The sequence below is a fragment of the Mesocricetus auratus genome, unplaced genomic scaffold (genome assembly GCF_017639785.1).
Source record: "Mesocricetus auratus isolate SY011 unplaced genomic scaffold, BCM_Maur_2.0 Super-Scaffold_100022, whole genome shotgun sequence".
Taxonomy (NCBI): domain Eukaryota; kingdom Metazoa; phylum Chordata; class Mammalia; order Rodentia; family Cricetidae; genus Mesocricetus; species Mesocricetus auratus.
In genome coordinates, this window is record NW_024429203.1 from 11432936 (window position 1) to 11446750 (window position 13815).

At 43.4% G+C, this 13815-nt stretch overlaps 1 long non-coding RNA gene across 2 annotated transcripts; it reads left to right on the plus strand.

Moving 5' to 3' along the window:
* The first annotated feature begins 5983 nt into the window (after window positions 1-5983).
* Window positions 5984-13243, plus strand: LOC121133515. 2 transcript variants are annotated; one of them, XR_005870380.1, is made up of 4 exons: window positions 5986-9965; window positions 11829-12076; window positions 12781-12932; window positions 13077-13243. It is a non-coding gene; the product is annotated as an uncharacterized LOC121133515 (long non-coding RNA). The 2 variants fall into 2 exon arrangements; XR_005870379.1 differs by having other exon boundaries at window positions 5984-12076.
* Window positions 13244-13815: the final 572 nt, after the last annotated feature.

Below are 13815 nucleotides of genomic sequence, written 5' to 3' on the forward strand. Positions count from 1 at the left end.
TTATAGGATCTGTGTGATCTTCACAAGTACTTTAGCTGGCCCGGCTTTAGTTTTCCATACACAGAATGAGACTAATACCAGCACAACTCTCAGGGGCTTACCAAACTTGTTTGATACAGGGATGCATGGAAAGTACTTAGCACAGTGGCCAGCAGGTGGCAAGTTCTCCAAAAGTAATGGCTATTACAGCTGATGATTAGAAAACCTGTCTCCCCTGCCTGCTCCCCTGCCAAAATGAACCTAGGGGCTTTGCTTGAAGTATATTGGGAAGAGGACTTTTGATTGCACACAAAGGAGGTGGGTTCATGGGGCTCAGTGCTATGGCTGTACGGAGGACACTTTCTATATGTTACTTTGCCTGAGATGACAAAGGCTTGGCTTAAGTAGAACAAAACACCAAGAGTCTGCCTATTGGCTGTTTATCCTTAATTCTTCATTCTGGAGAGTTTCGAACCCCTCCTCAGAAGAAAGGGTCTATAGTATAGAGCAATAGGTCTGACTGCCTGGGATGCCGGGCAGTGAGTCTGGCTGTTGATACCAGAGGTTGCTGTAGCTGCTGTCCTTACAAGCCTTATGAGAGGAATAAATGTGCTGTCAGTCACATTAGAGGAAGTACTTGGTTGCTGAGGAGGGGCTGCGTGGTAAGTGGAAGATTCCAGAATATCCTTTTCATCCTAGATTGCTTTCCTTTTTCTTGCCCAGAGTTGGCCAGAGAGTGACCAAGGGCCTTCGGTAACCCAAGGACACATGCTTCAGAAAATCTCTTTGTATTTCTTCTTGGCAGAGGCCCTGTGCAACATAGTCTTTATGCTTAATGGCCTGTCAGGAAGGAAAACAATTCGCAGAACTACAGGAGAAAAAGAGTAAACTAATAATAAAACTCAACCCAAACATCACCGCTCTCCCTCCCCTCCGCCCAGCCCTTACTTATTTCACTGGCTTTGCAGCCAATTCCCCTCCCAGGCAAATAATATTTATTCCAAGAGGCTCTGACACACCAGTCCAGAACAAGACAATGCTTGATTGTTTCTTCCTTGCCCCTGCGGCAAGCGATGGGCTGGAGCAGCGCAAGCGTGGAAAGGGAAAGGTACTTGCTGCTATTCTCATGAGACCCAGCTCCAGTGCTGTCAAAACAAGCCTCAGACTCACGCGGGGGCGGGTGGCGGGGCAAAGATTAGTGCAGCTACTGCCCGACCTGCTCAGAAAGTTTCACTCTTTTAGCTAAGTTCCTGGCAGCTGTGACCACTTAAATGGCTTTTGCTTCCATTAGAAGGGAGAGTCATTAAGTCAGAGAGCTTAATGCAAGCTCTAAAGGGCCCAGGAGTCATTGCTCAGCGAAAAGTGCCAATTCATTGTGTGGTGGATAAAACACCTGGAGACTCAAATCAGAGGAGAATTTCTCTAGCTTAGGAGTTGACGGTTGACCCCTTATTGACCTTGTGCAGCAAAACAGCCCTTGTGTTAAGTCAAAGACCTCAGCCCTCCTACAAGAACATCAAGGTGTAGCCAGACAGGAGGTGGATTGTCAGCTCCTTGGCTTCTCGGCTTCTCAGCCGGTGTTCAGTCTATACAGGCTGAGTGGCCCAGAAGGATCTTATCAACCAGGGCATGCCTGAACTGAGAATTTGTGCTGTTCCAGTTAGAGTTACTTCCTCCTGGATCAGGCAACCACCATTATGAACTGGGACAAGTGAGTCTCCTCATAGGGACTCTGTCTCTTTCTTCCTCCAACATTGCTTATTGTTAGGTATGTGAACTCATTTTACCAGATAGCAATGGGCGGGCATGCTTGAGTCAGCCCAGTTGTCTGAACACTAGGATTGCTCACCAGAGCAAAGAATCCACTTCTTTCTGAACAGTACCCATGAGCCTGCGAAAGCCTTTGTTTATGCTAACTTTTAACGACAGGCCAAGCAGAAAAGGTATTGTCAGCCCCACTTTATGGATGGAGAAACTGAGCTTTGGAAAGGTTATATGACATATAACAAGCATCTCAAAGCTTAGTGTCTTTGCTTCCTGTCTGATACTTCTCTTAGGCTGGCTTTGTACACTCTGCCATAGGCAGCTGTAGAAGACAACTGGTCTACCTGGCCCTGATCAGCCCACTGTTTACACTTACTTGTCTGGACCATTTTATCAGAGATCTTATACTGAAGGCAGATAAGAGAAAGAAGTTTATTTCTCTTTACATTAGACTGAGGTCAGGAGGAACTTAGGAGGAGATGAGAAGGTCCTGGAAGGATGCATTTTCCATCAGGGAAGCAAGGATTGTCCTTCATGAAGGTATCTCAACAGCACTTTTGATCCTTCCTGGGGCTAAATAGGAGGGATCAACTGCACTTTGCTGCACCTGCATGGAACCACAAGCTTAAATGCTGTAGGACCTGGAGATGGGATATTTGCCAAAGGAAGACTTCAGAAACACATAGTTCCCTGAAACACCAGTGGGTAGGGGGACCAACCTCTCATCTGCATGGTGAGATGCTAGAATATGGGAAATATCGCTCACAAAAGTTATGACAGAATCTATCACAGGACCAAATAAGTCTGACCCTAGCTCAATAACTTGACGTAGCCAGTAGTCTGACTTATCCCATGTGGGATTACTCAGCTTTAAAAGTTCTATTTATTTGTTAAGGGAGGGGCAGATCCATAGCCCATCTGTTGACACCTGGACCGCAGGGAAGAGAGCTGCACCTCCTTGCCCATCCCAGTGCCCTGACTGAGTCACTCCCTGCCCAGGCGATGTGGCTGATGGGAAGAACACCTGGTGGGTGAGTGCTGGGAGAGCCTCCTGTTGGCAGCATCTCCTCTGCCGAGAGCCATGACCATCACTCAATAGGATAGAAGGCCAAAAGCTTGAGAACACAGTTCCCAACATGTTTCCCTCAGACACTTGCCCCAAGTAGGCCTGCCTGTGACCGTGCAGTCAGACTCCTTGCTCCCAGCAAATGCCTCTTGAAGAATCACTTGGTTTTTCCAGCATTCCTTTCTATGACTGTTAATTTTGGCTCCCAGATCGAGTGAGCAAAAGATTCTGATGTAAGTCTTCAGTGACAGGTCTGCATGGGGCCATGCCCACCCTTTCACCATGGCATCTAGAGGCTGTGTCAGGGCTAAGGGCAGGAACTCTGAGAGGAGGGGTGATAACTCTGCTTCAAGATGGTGGCAAGGCAGGGATTGACTGGCATTCGGGAGAATGGGGGGTCAGTTCTCAGTTCCTAAGAAATAAGAGATCCATCCTGCTTTTGTTATGAACTAACTGCTTAACTTAGGAGCTCAGTTTTTCTTTCTAGATCTCTACTTACTTGTCTTAAAAGGGGGGAAATCCAGTGGTTTTTATACCGGCTGCTCTTCCAGAGGACCTGGGTTCAATTCCCAGCATCCACTGGTGACTCACAACCATCTGTAACTTGTGTTCCAGGGGCATCTGTCACCCTTATAGAGACATACATGCAGGCAAAACAGCAATGCACATAAAATACAAATAAATAAATTTAAAAAACAAAACTTCATATGTGCATACAATCTACGTTGATCACTCAACTTCTAATCCAAATAGCACTACCCTCTGTTTTCAAAGAGAGAAGCCAAAGCACCAATATACCTCTTGCAGATTCCAAGTGCTCCCCCACCAAGCCTGCTCATCTTTGCCTGCTACAGTTTCCATGTAAATTTGTCATATGGGCCTTGCTCTCCTCAGAGTCACGAGAAGGTACTATCCAATAGCCATAATAGGGCTGGAAGATCTGGGTCTCAGGAAGTGACTTGCTGGGTGGCTGCAATAAAGACTTGGCGTCTCTGAGCTTCATATACCCAATGGGGTAAATATTCCACCCTGGGAATGCACTGTGAAACGCTTCAGTGAATAAAACTAAGAAAAGCACGAAGCAGTTTCACGGTGGAGGTTGCATGTCTTTGGAAGCCAGTGGCCCTTTACTAATAAGCTGCACCCAACGGAATTGTGGTGGTTTTCCAGTTTACATAGAGGTAGGGCTCCTGGCAGATGCTGGTGACTTGTTCACATGCATTGTGAACTTGGATCAAGACACTCTCTTTTTTGGATTAGTTCTGAGCCTGGTTTCAAAGCAGCTGGCTGGGATGGTGAATTGTTTTGCAATGTGCTTCAGTGAGCTTTTTACAACCTCACTCATCAGGCCTTGGGGACTCTGCTAGGATACTGAGCTGCAGGCTGTTGAGTCACAGAGATAGAAGCCCGTTACCTGCCAAACATGGCTTTCCTAGCCCTGCCTTTCCGGTGTGATTAGCCCTGCAGGATTAATCTGGAGCCCCTCCTTCATCCTTCTTCAGTACTCTCTACTTTTTCTCTGTCCCTCACCCTGGTGTTTTAGCTCTTGAGATAAAGGGAAGGAGCTAACATTAGCCTTCTTAGTCTCCAAGGTTTTTTTCCCTAAAGTAGTGGTTCTCAGCCTTACTACTGTTTCATCCCTTTAATACAGTTCCTTATATTAAGGTGACTTTCCCCCCAAAGCATTACATTATTTTGTTGCTACTTCATAACTGTAATTTTGCAACTATTATGAATCATAATGTAAATATCTAATATGCATGATATGACTCCCAAAGGGGTAGAGACCCACATGTTGAGAACCACTGCCCTAAAACAAGTCAAGAAAAAAAATCTGGTATCTCTAGAGGTGAAGGGTTCCATTACGCAAAAGATACTCAAATGGTCATGGAAATGGATACAGAGGACACTCTGAACTATCAGGGCTTCTCATACGTTTCTGAATCTGCAATGTTCTCTTAGGCATCTATGACTTTGAGTTACTATTTCCTATGGTCAGAATCAATCTTACCCAACTACAAACCCTGCAAGCTGTAATAACTATCTGCCTACAAGATCTGCACACTGCTGAAATAGTGGCATGAATGCTAGGGGAGTACCCAACTACTTTTTAAAAAAAGGGATTCAAGGTTGACTCCATGAAATGGAACCCATACCTGATCCTATTAATGAGCCTATGAACCTAAGTAAGACTAGATAAGTTGTGGGCCCAGGGGAAAACTTACTACTATTATTCTGTTAAATGAAAATATTAATAAGACAACTTATAATGACATATTTCTATACCTATGGATCAGTGGATCACTCAACTCTCAGCAAAGAAGCTTCTTCTTGAAGTAGATGGTAATTAACACAGAGACCCACAACTGAAAAACATTCAGAGTAATTTTTGTTGTTGTTTGTTTCTTGAGACAGGATCTCTCTGTGTAGCCTTGGCTGTCCTAGAACTTGCTCTGTAGACCAGTCTGACCTCAAATTCACAGAGATCCACTTGCTTCTGCCTCTCAAGTGTTGGAATTAAGGGTGTGTGCCACTACTGCCTGGCAAGTGAGAGACTTGGGAGTGTTCAGTCCTGAATGAGATGATTTTATTACACCTTTCTTCTCAAGACTCAGGGATCTATGCTGAAGGAGGGCAGAAATCTTGTGAGAATCAGAGGTTGTGTACTGTTTTAAAGAAGCAGTATTTTTAGACATAACAGGGAAGATACACACAGGGACTCAGACTGTAAAAGACTTGTACAAACTCAAACCAGTCAAAAACCCCAGCATGATGAGGGGATGTGGTCACAAGTCCCACCCATTGCCAATAATTTGCCATTTGCAAATTACAGCTTCCAAGAAAGGGACAATCAGTTTTCTTTAATGGAGTGACACTGGGTCTGTCAACCACATTCCAGTGCAGGCCTCATGTCCAAGAGAGGATAGATGGTCAACACAAAATGGACTCCTTGACTTTTAGTGTCTTTTTTCTGTTTCTTTTTCTTTTCTCTCTCCCCCTCTCTCTCTTAATGAGAGAGAAAGATCATAAAGTTAGGTAGATATGATTGGAGAAGGATCTGGGAAGAGTTAGGATACAGGAAAGAATATTATAAATGTATGATGCTCTCAAAGAATAAGTAAAAAAATTTAAGGGAAAAACAATCTTCCCTCTTTATATGAGTAGTTAGGTCTTATCTCTTCTTGAAGAATCATCTCTTTATTAGTTACTTTTCTCATTACTGTGGCAAAAAACACTTATGAAAGGAAGGGTTTGTTTTGGTTCAGTTTGAGGACACAGTCTGTCACAGAGGGAGAGTTATGGCAGTGGACTGTGAAGCAGTTGGTCACATCACATTCACCATCAGGGAGCAGAGAGAGATGAAGGTTATTGTTTATCTTAATTTCTCATTCTTTAAGAAATTTCAGGACCCCTATAGAATGGTGCCATCCACATTCATAGCCACTCTTCCATTATAGACACTCCAAGAAAGGTGTTTCCTTGGTGGTTCTAAATCCAGTGAAGATGACAAGGAAGACGACCTATTTTAGGAAATGAGGTCTTTGCTCAATAAATATTAATGAAATATCTACTCACAATATGCCCAATTCTTGAAGTTGGTAAACAAAACAACACAAAATCCACAGCCTCCATAGAGACTTAGTAAAGTTGGGCAGACAGAACACATACATACATGTGTATGATGTTACATGGTGATACATGCAATGACAGAGTAAGTCCAGTGAGAGAGCAGAGAGTGAAAGGGTAGAGTTTGGGTCAAGGAAGACCCGAAAGCAACCTCTAAGCAGAGATCAGAACAAAATTAGGGAGTAAGTCACCTGGACGTTTAAGCTCTTCTTGTAGAAATGGATTTGATGTATTTAGGAAAATCAAGGAGACGACTGGAGTTGAAGGTGAACAAGTAAGAAAAAAAATCTTGGAAGTAATAAAGTCAAGATCACACAGGGCCTTGTGGGCCCCTGTAAGAACTTTGCCATTCACTGGGAAGCCACTGAATATTTTCAAACAGAGGAATGACACAACTAAACTCCAGTTTCCATGTCATTACTGTTGTTGCTGCATGAAGAATAGACTGGAAGGCTTAAGGGTGGAGGCAAGAGGTTGATGAGGAGACAATTTCCTTTAGTCAGTCAGTCAGTCAGTCGTCAGTCCATCAGTCAGTCAGTCATCAGACTGAAGAACATGATTCCTTGGACTAGGGTAGGAGCTTGGAAATAAAGAGGAGTTGTCAAATTTGTAAATAGTCATGACCGATATATGACTAAGCACACACAGTCACTTAGTCTCAGCTCTTTGAACATTTATTAATCTCTGTATTAATCACTACCCAAATATCAAAGAAACTTCATTGGCCAAGATAGAAAGTAGCAAAAATATATGCATATAAGCATAAATATTTAGAAAGCCTTCTGACAACATGACCATTTATCAAACAACGGTATGGGATGGGTCCCAACTTCCAGACATGGGCTTTTGACAGGTTTATAGTCCCAGGCATGAACTCCCTTCTGTGGACCAGGCTTAAAATCCAATCAGAAAACGTTGGTTGCTTCCATAACCATCTTGCCAGAGTTGCATCAGCAGGCATACCCTACCTGATAGGTGAGTATTTTAGCATTCAGGAGGCAATCCTATGTGAGAATCTTTTCTCCCAAAGAAGTATGCATAGCATATTTCTTCCCCAACTCAAGATTCTGTGAACATCTTTTATATATTTTATTGTACTATCACATGTATTTATTTTTAACATGTGTAAATTACTGGGTATTTACACAATGACATGTGTGTGGAGATTCTGGGAGCATACCTGTGTAAGGCAAATGTGATAACCACTACACTACTGAAGCTACATATCTGGGCACATTTTACAAGGGAGTAGAGAAAATGGAAGAATCAGAGGATAGAGGAGATGACTGTGAAATCTTCTGAACACAAATGGGTTATGGTGCACATGAACTCATAGCAGTTGTGGTTACTTAGAATAAGACCTGCAGAGGAGAAAGCCAGCCAACAACCCAGCAGGGCTGAGGTCCAGGAGGAAACCCTGAGGCTCTGCTCCAAGAGAAGAGGGATGGCAGGTGATGGCTTCTACAGGGAATCACTTTTCTTTGAGGCTGTGGCTGCTCAGCCTATGTTACAGTGAAGTGCTCAACAAAACTGTGCATATGGGGCATATGGGTGGTGTTAATTGGACTTAGTGGATTTCTTTTTTAAGGATATGAAGTTGGAAGGATGGTATATTTGAGGTTCCTTGGGAGACCTTGAAGGAGGTCGTAGGGGATGACAAAAATACATTGTATGCATGTACAGCATCTTTAAAAAATAAATAAAAATAATATTTAAATAATTTTGAAATCTTTGAAATTAGAGCCAACAGGACTTCCTATGACACTATAGGACAAACTGATGAATAGAGGGCCTGAGTTAGCTGAGATATGGAAGATGGGGTAAAGAAAGATCACAAATTGTGATTTGGACAAGTGAAGTCTAGGGTGGGCAGCAAGAAAGCCAGGCTGGCACTCTGGGTTCAGACCTGGAGAGGAAGCTGTTGGTGTGTAGGTGCCTTTAAACAGGAAAGAGTAGACGGTGCTGCCCAGAGAACACCACCATTCCAAAGGTGGAGACTGAACGATCTTCAGCACTTAGAGGTCAGGGGAACTGGGCTGCTGCTGAGGAGACAGTGGTCAGCAAGTGAAGACCATGCCCCTCTAGGAGCACAATGGACTGTCATGTCACTCACAGATGGCGGGGAAATGAGATGGCTCAGTGTATAAGTGTAAGAGATGTGTTCACTTTTCATTATCTGCTGCAGACCACCAGTTCCTTCAGTACATGAAAGATCAAGGGTTCATATCATGGGCCCATCTAGCATGGTCTTGACAGCTCTTTTCTAGAAGACGTTTGACTATATAAATCATCAATAAAGCCTGATTCATGGACCATAAGGTGAACTTGTAATAAATAGATGCTGAAGTGACATCATTTCCATGGTGAGCACAATCCAGTTCCTAAGATTTTACAATAATAAATCAGTAAGAATGTAGCATCAGGAAGTATTTACGATCTTTACATTTCTGGAGACTAATTCCAAGTTATTGAGTTTCCATGAATGTTCCAGTAATGACTAGCACTCTTCCAAGTATGGCTCAGCCTATGGTGGAAGAATGGATTCTGCTACAGAGAAAATAACATTTCCATACCAGACGCATATCATGACTGAGAATCTAATCAAGCTTGTGGTCACAGGTTACAAACTCCAGGTGAGCTCTAACTGACCAGAGTAGTAATGGACAGCCTCGGTACAACAAGAGACATCATCAAAATGGGGATGCTTGGCTCAGGGTGAGTCTGGCGTTTTCCCGGAAAATGCATGTTTTGTTTCCCTTTAGATCCTTTCATGTGAGTAGACATCACATTCCCCTTGACATTGTAGGAGGATTATAAAAAAGACAGTGAGTGTACATCAAAACTCCTACTTTGCTATTTCCAGGCTTTGAGTGGGTTGCTTCTGCTGGTTTTAGTGCCCTTGTACATAAAACGAGAGTGGTAGCCCCTAGCTTCGAAGGGTTATTGAGGTTAGTGTGGAATTCAATTTAGACATGAATGTGAATGACATGCCAGAAAGCAACCTGTGATAGCAATTAGAACAATGAACAGAGCTAGTGGTGACAGAAAAGTTGTTGTTGGTGATAATAATGGGCTTATGTGCCAAGGGATGGGACAAGAGGGACTCCCCTTGTTAGCAGTGGTATCTGCAGTTGGAAGCAGGTTGCTGGCAATACAAGCCATTCATCCATATCAGATTGCAAGCATTCATTTAATAATTTGTAGAAAAAGTCTTGAAAGTTCCATGATATTCTTGCCAGGCGCTGGTGGTGCACCCACTCGGGAGGCAGAGGCGGGTGGATCTCTGTGACTTGGAGGCAAACCTGATCTACAAGCTACAAAGGGAGTTCCAGAAAGCTCAGAAAAACCAAACAAACAAACAAACAAACAAAAAAAACGCCACCAACAACAAAACAGGTAACCAACCAACCAGCCAAACAAGTGTGTTCTAGAAGCAATCTGGGTGGCAGCAGATGCCGTACAGCTCTTCTGAAGTGTCCATCTTCAGTGCTTTAAGCTCCCGTACAATCACCAGCCCATCCTGCTTCAGGTAAGAATAAACTGAAGCAACACAGTGTCCCATGGACGTGAATCAGTGCCGGGAACTTTTTTTTTCCTACTGTCAGACTCTATAAGAGGACTCCCCACTCACACACCAAACCTACTATTTTTTTTCCTCAGGTGGGAGGGCACTGTTTCCTCATTAAGTAAGAGCTACGGCCTCTCCTCCACCCTGCACTTCATTCAGAGCAGACTGAGAACCTGTGCAATTCCTTTGGAATAAATGTGCAGCCTTGAAACAAAGATACCACTGGACTCGGTGTCCCGCTTTGGCTAACTACTTAGGAGATGGATGGGGGAATCCTAGGAGCTCAGGCTCCTGAGGCTGGCGATGAGAAGGCAGCCAGGGGACAAGGACAAAGATGTGAACTTGGAAGTTGGGCTCCTTTTGAAGTGCCTGCTTCTGGAACTAGGTCAGGAAGCTATTTAATAAGAAATAAGCCCTGTTCTTGCAGGGAGTGCCACCAGGTGTTTCTTCCTCCGGGTCTCAGATGTGCTTATTCCCTGGCTGTCACTGTGAGCAGCCTACAAAAGCTGGTTTTGTCAAGTATGGACAGTGATGAGATAGCACAAACCAGTTTGGCACTGACGTGAACCCTTCACCTAAAATTCAACTCAACCCCAGGGATTTCTGAGCTGTCGAAGAACGTGTGATGCTTTCTTTGCTTAATCAGGCCCCAGTAAGCTCCCTTGGGGCTAACTAAGAAAGAAAGGGCCAGTCATGTCTGTCTCTCTGTGGGAACATATGCATCTCCCAGAGCAATAGCCCATCCTCCGAATAAATGCACAGCCAAGGAGAAATCATTTCTCTGTTTTGTAAGACACGGATCCCACCAATTTAGACATTCTGCAATCTCCACAGGGCAAACAGACGACATGGTGGGTTTGCATGAGTGTGTTAAACTATGTCAAACCGTTTCTTTGCCATCTGCCATCTGTTTCCAGTGTGCGGTGGGTACAGCTAGATGCTGGAGTGGGCCTGGCCCAGTGACTGTGAAGGAGCAGTCTCATTTCTCCCCCCCCCCCCCCCCCCAGCAGTTAGAGCCGGCAGGTTTGTCCTTTGCCGAACACCAATAATTAGAGACTTAGCAAGTTCTGTATGTTTTGCTAACTCTTAAGTCAACAGTCTGCTACTCATTCGCTGGCACGTATTCTCTGAAGTGCTAATTGCTACTCTCCCCACAGGTAAGTGTTTTTTAGAAATAAGTGATTCAATATTGAACAACTTTAGTCAGCCAAAGAATACTTCAAGCCTTTAACCCAACTTGATTCTAAAGGAAACTGAAAATTAGCCTTCTCGGAATAACAAAAAAAGATACTGTATGAAATTAAGATAATTATCATCCTCACTCTAAAATGGATTATTTTGGGGAGGGGGGGATAGCATTTTCTTACAAGTGGAGGCATTATTGGGTAATGACCAAGATGCCGGGCTCAGAATCAAACAGACCTGGACACCCATCCTGTTCATTGCTGCTGTTTAGCTTGTTACTTTGTATTTTCTTCCTGTTTTGAAATGCTTTTAGTCTGAGCATAAAACAACCCGTTTCATTATAAAGATTTCACACATTTATATCACTGTACTTAGCTCATCTTTATCCACGACCTACCTCTTGCTGGTCGGCTTCCTCCCTCTGGACATCTAGAATGGTCTCCTATCTGAGCCACTGTGAACATTGTATTGGTAAACGTGGATGTGAAGATACCTGTGGGATTCTGACTTAAGAACCCTGTTGTTATCTATCCCCCTGGGAGTACTACAGATGGGTCATGTGGCGCTTGCATTTAGTTCTTATTTGGGGAACCTCCATGCTGGCTTTTACAATTGGTTCTTTACTGGTCTTCTCTGCAGGAGCCCTCGGAGTGCGGAACAGAATCTGGAGCTAGAGTACTGTCTGAGCTTCTATACTCTGTAGTGAGTAAGGCAGGGTTAGGTCTCTCTTCTCTTTCTCGGATTGCACCTGGCACGATCCCTCTCCTGTGTCTCCAGTGAAGTCTCCTGACCATGGGCATGAGAATCCCTGATGCCACATCCACTTCTCAGAGGCAGGGGAGACGCTTTGAGGAGCCTGTCTTGGATGGCACACCAGCTTGCAATGTGTAAGAAGGTGCACGTGGCCATGTGGTCTTTTTAAGTGACCACAGGGACTTGGTTGGGTGAGACAGGGCAGGTAATCTGAAATTCCCATGGAGGAAAAGCACACTGGCTGGAATAAAAGAGCATTTCTTTTGAACTAAGCATGCTTGGGTAAAAATAAAAGTAAGCTGAAATCAGCCTGACCCAGTCTAGGACCTGTTTCCTTAGTTAGCTAACCCATTTAAGAATGTCTCCTATCTATCTCCCCGAAGCCGTCACTGCCAATGTTAACGTGGGCTGCTAAGCTGTAGAACATTAGCAGCAGTGAAGACTCACACGGCTGCACTGTAAGAATTTACCGTTTGAAAAGGCTAAAGATATCGTGGGATTCCACTTACATTACATGTCCAGAGACGGAAAGTAATTGTACTGATGGGGGAAGGGAATACAAATGGCTGGCAATGGGAGCAGGAGTGTTGGAGTGATGAAAATATTCTAAAATTTATTCCAATAATAATAGTTGCATAACTCTTTGAGTATACTACAAAATAGTGAATTATTCACTTCAAATGAGTCGTATGGGATTTGAGTTATAGCTCTATAAAGCTATTGTAATTCACATTTTACCCTGCACAAGTCATATATTACAGTGTTTCATTCAGTAGTTTAATTTCATTTATTACTTAGTTAACTTTTATACTAACCCATGTTTTTCATTTCTCCATAGCAAGAAAACTGAAGACACACTGAACAGCCAACCACAGCTCAGAGAAATTAGCATGTGGGGAGCCAGGTTTCTCACTTATTAATTGACTAAATTGGATCTTAGGGCCACAGAACTTAATCACATTGTCCCCACTGATCCATCAAAGACTATCTGTGAGCATTAATATTAACCTGACTTGATAGGAGTAAATCATTTAGATGACAAACCATTGGGCATACCCATGAAAGTCTCTAGATTAATGGAAGTGGGAAGACCAATCCTAAATGATGACAGCCTCCTTCCACATCCTTCCACAGGCCAGAGCCCTGGACTGCACAAAAAGAAGAACACAAGCCCTCAGCCCTCGCTGCTTCCTGCTGCGGATACAATGTGGCCAGTGACTTCATGCTCCTGGCACCATCCCTGTCCTGCCATGGTGGACTGTACCCTCACATTTTGGAATAAAGTAAATCTTTTCCTTTGATAAGTTGCCATTGTCAGGTATTTTGTTACAGAGGTGTAAAAATTAATACACCATGTTTTACATTATTTTACACATGTACCTATACCGAATAGTGTATCGCTTCTATCCCATTGTCCAAACCCAAACCAGAATATGACAGGTACCTCACAACCCTCTGTGTGTTTTTCTTCAAATGATATCATCTTATGCCCAGAGATAACCACGTCCCTGATTATTGCACTGAACAGGCTTCTATCTCACACAGCCCATGTTTGCCTAAATTATTTAGCTTTACTTAATTTTAATTTTTGCATCATTTTTAAATTTTATGAAAAATGCTGTATGAAGTCTTCTGGAACATGCTTTCTTTCACTCAATTTGATGCTGTTTAGATTCATCCCTGTAAAGGAGTTGAGCTGCAGCTTTTTGTTTTCAGACTGTAGAATATTCTTTTTGGTAAGTATACTTCTATTTCTCTGTGTATCCATGAGGGTTTTTTTTTCTATTTTGGAAAGTTCAGTTGTGATTATTTTTGTATCAGTATATGGTGCACTCAGAAGGGGTCTCCCACACTGCCAGGGGCTCCATTACAG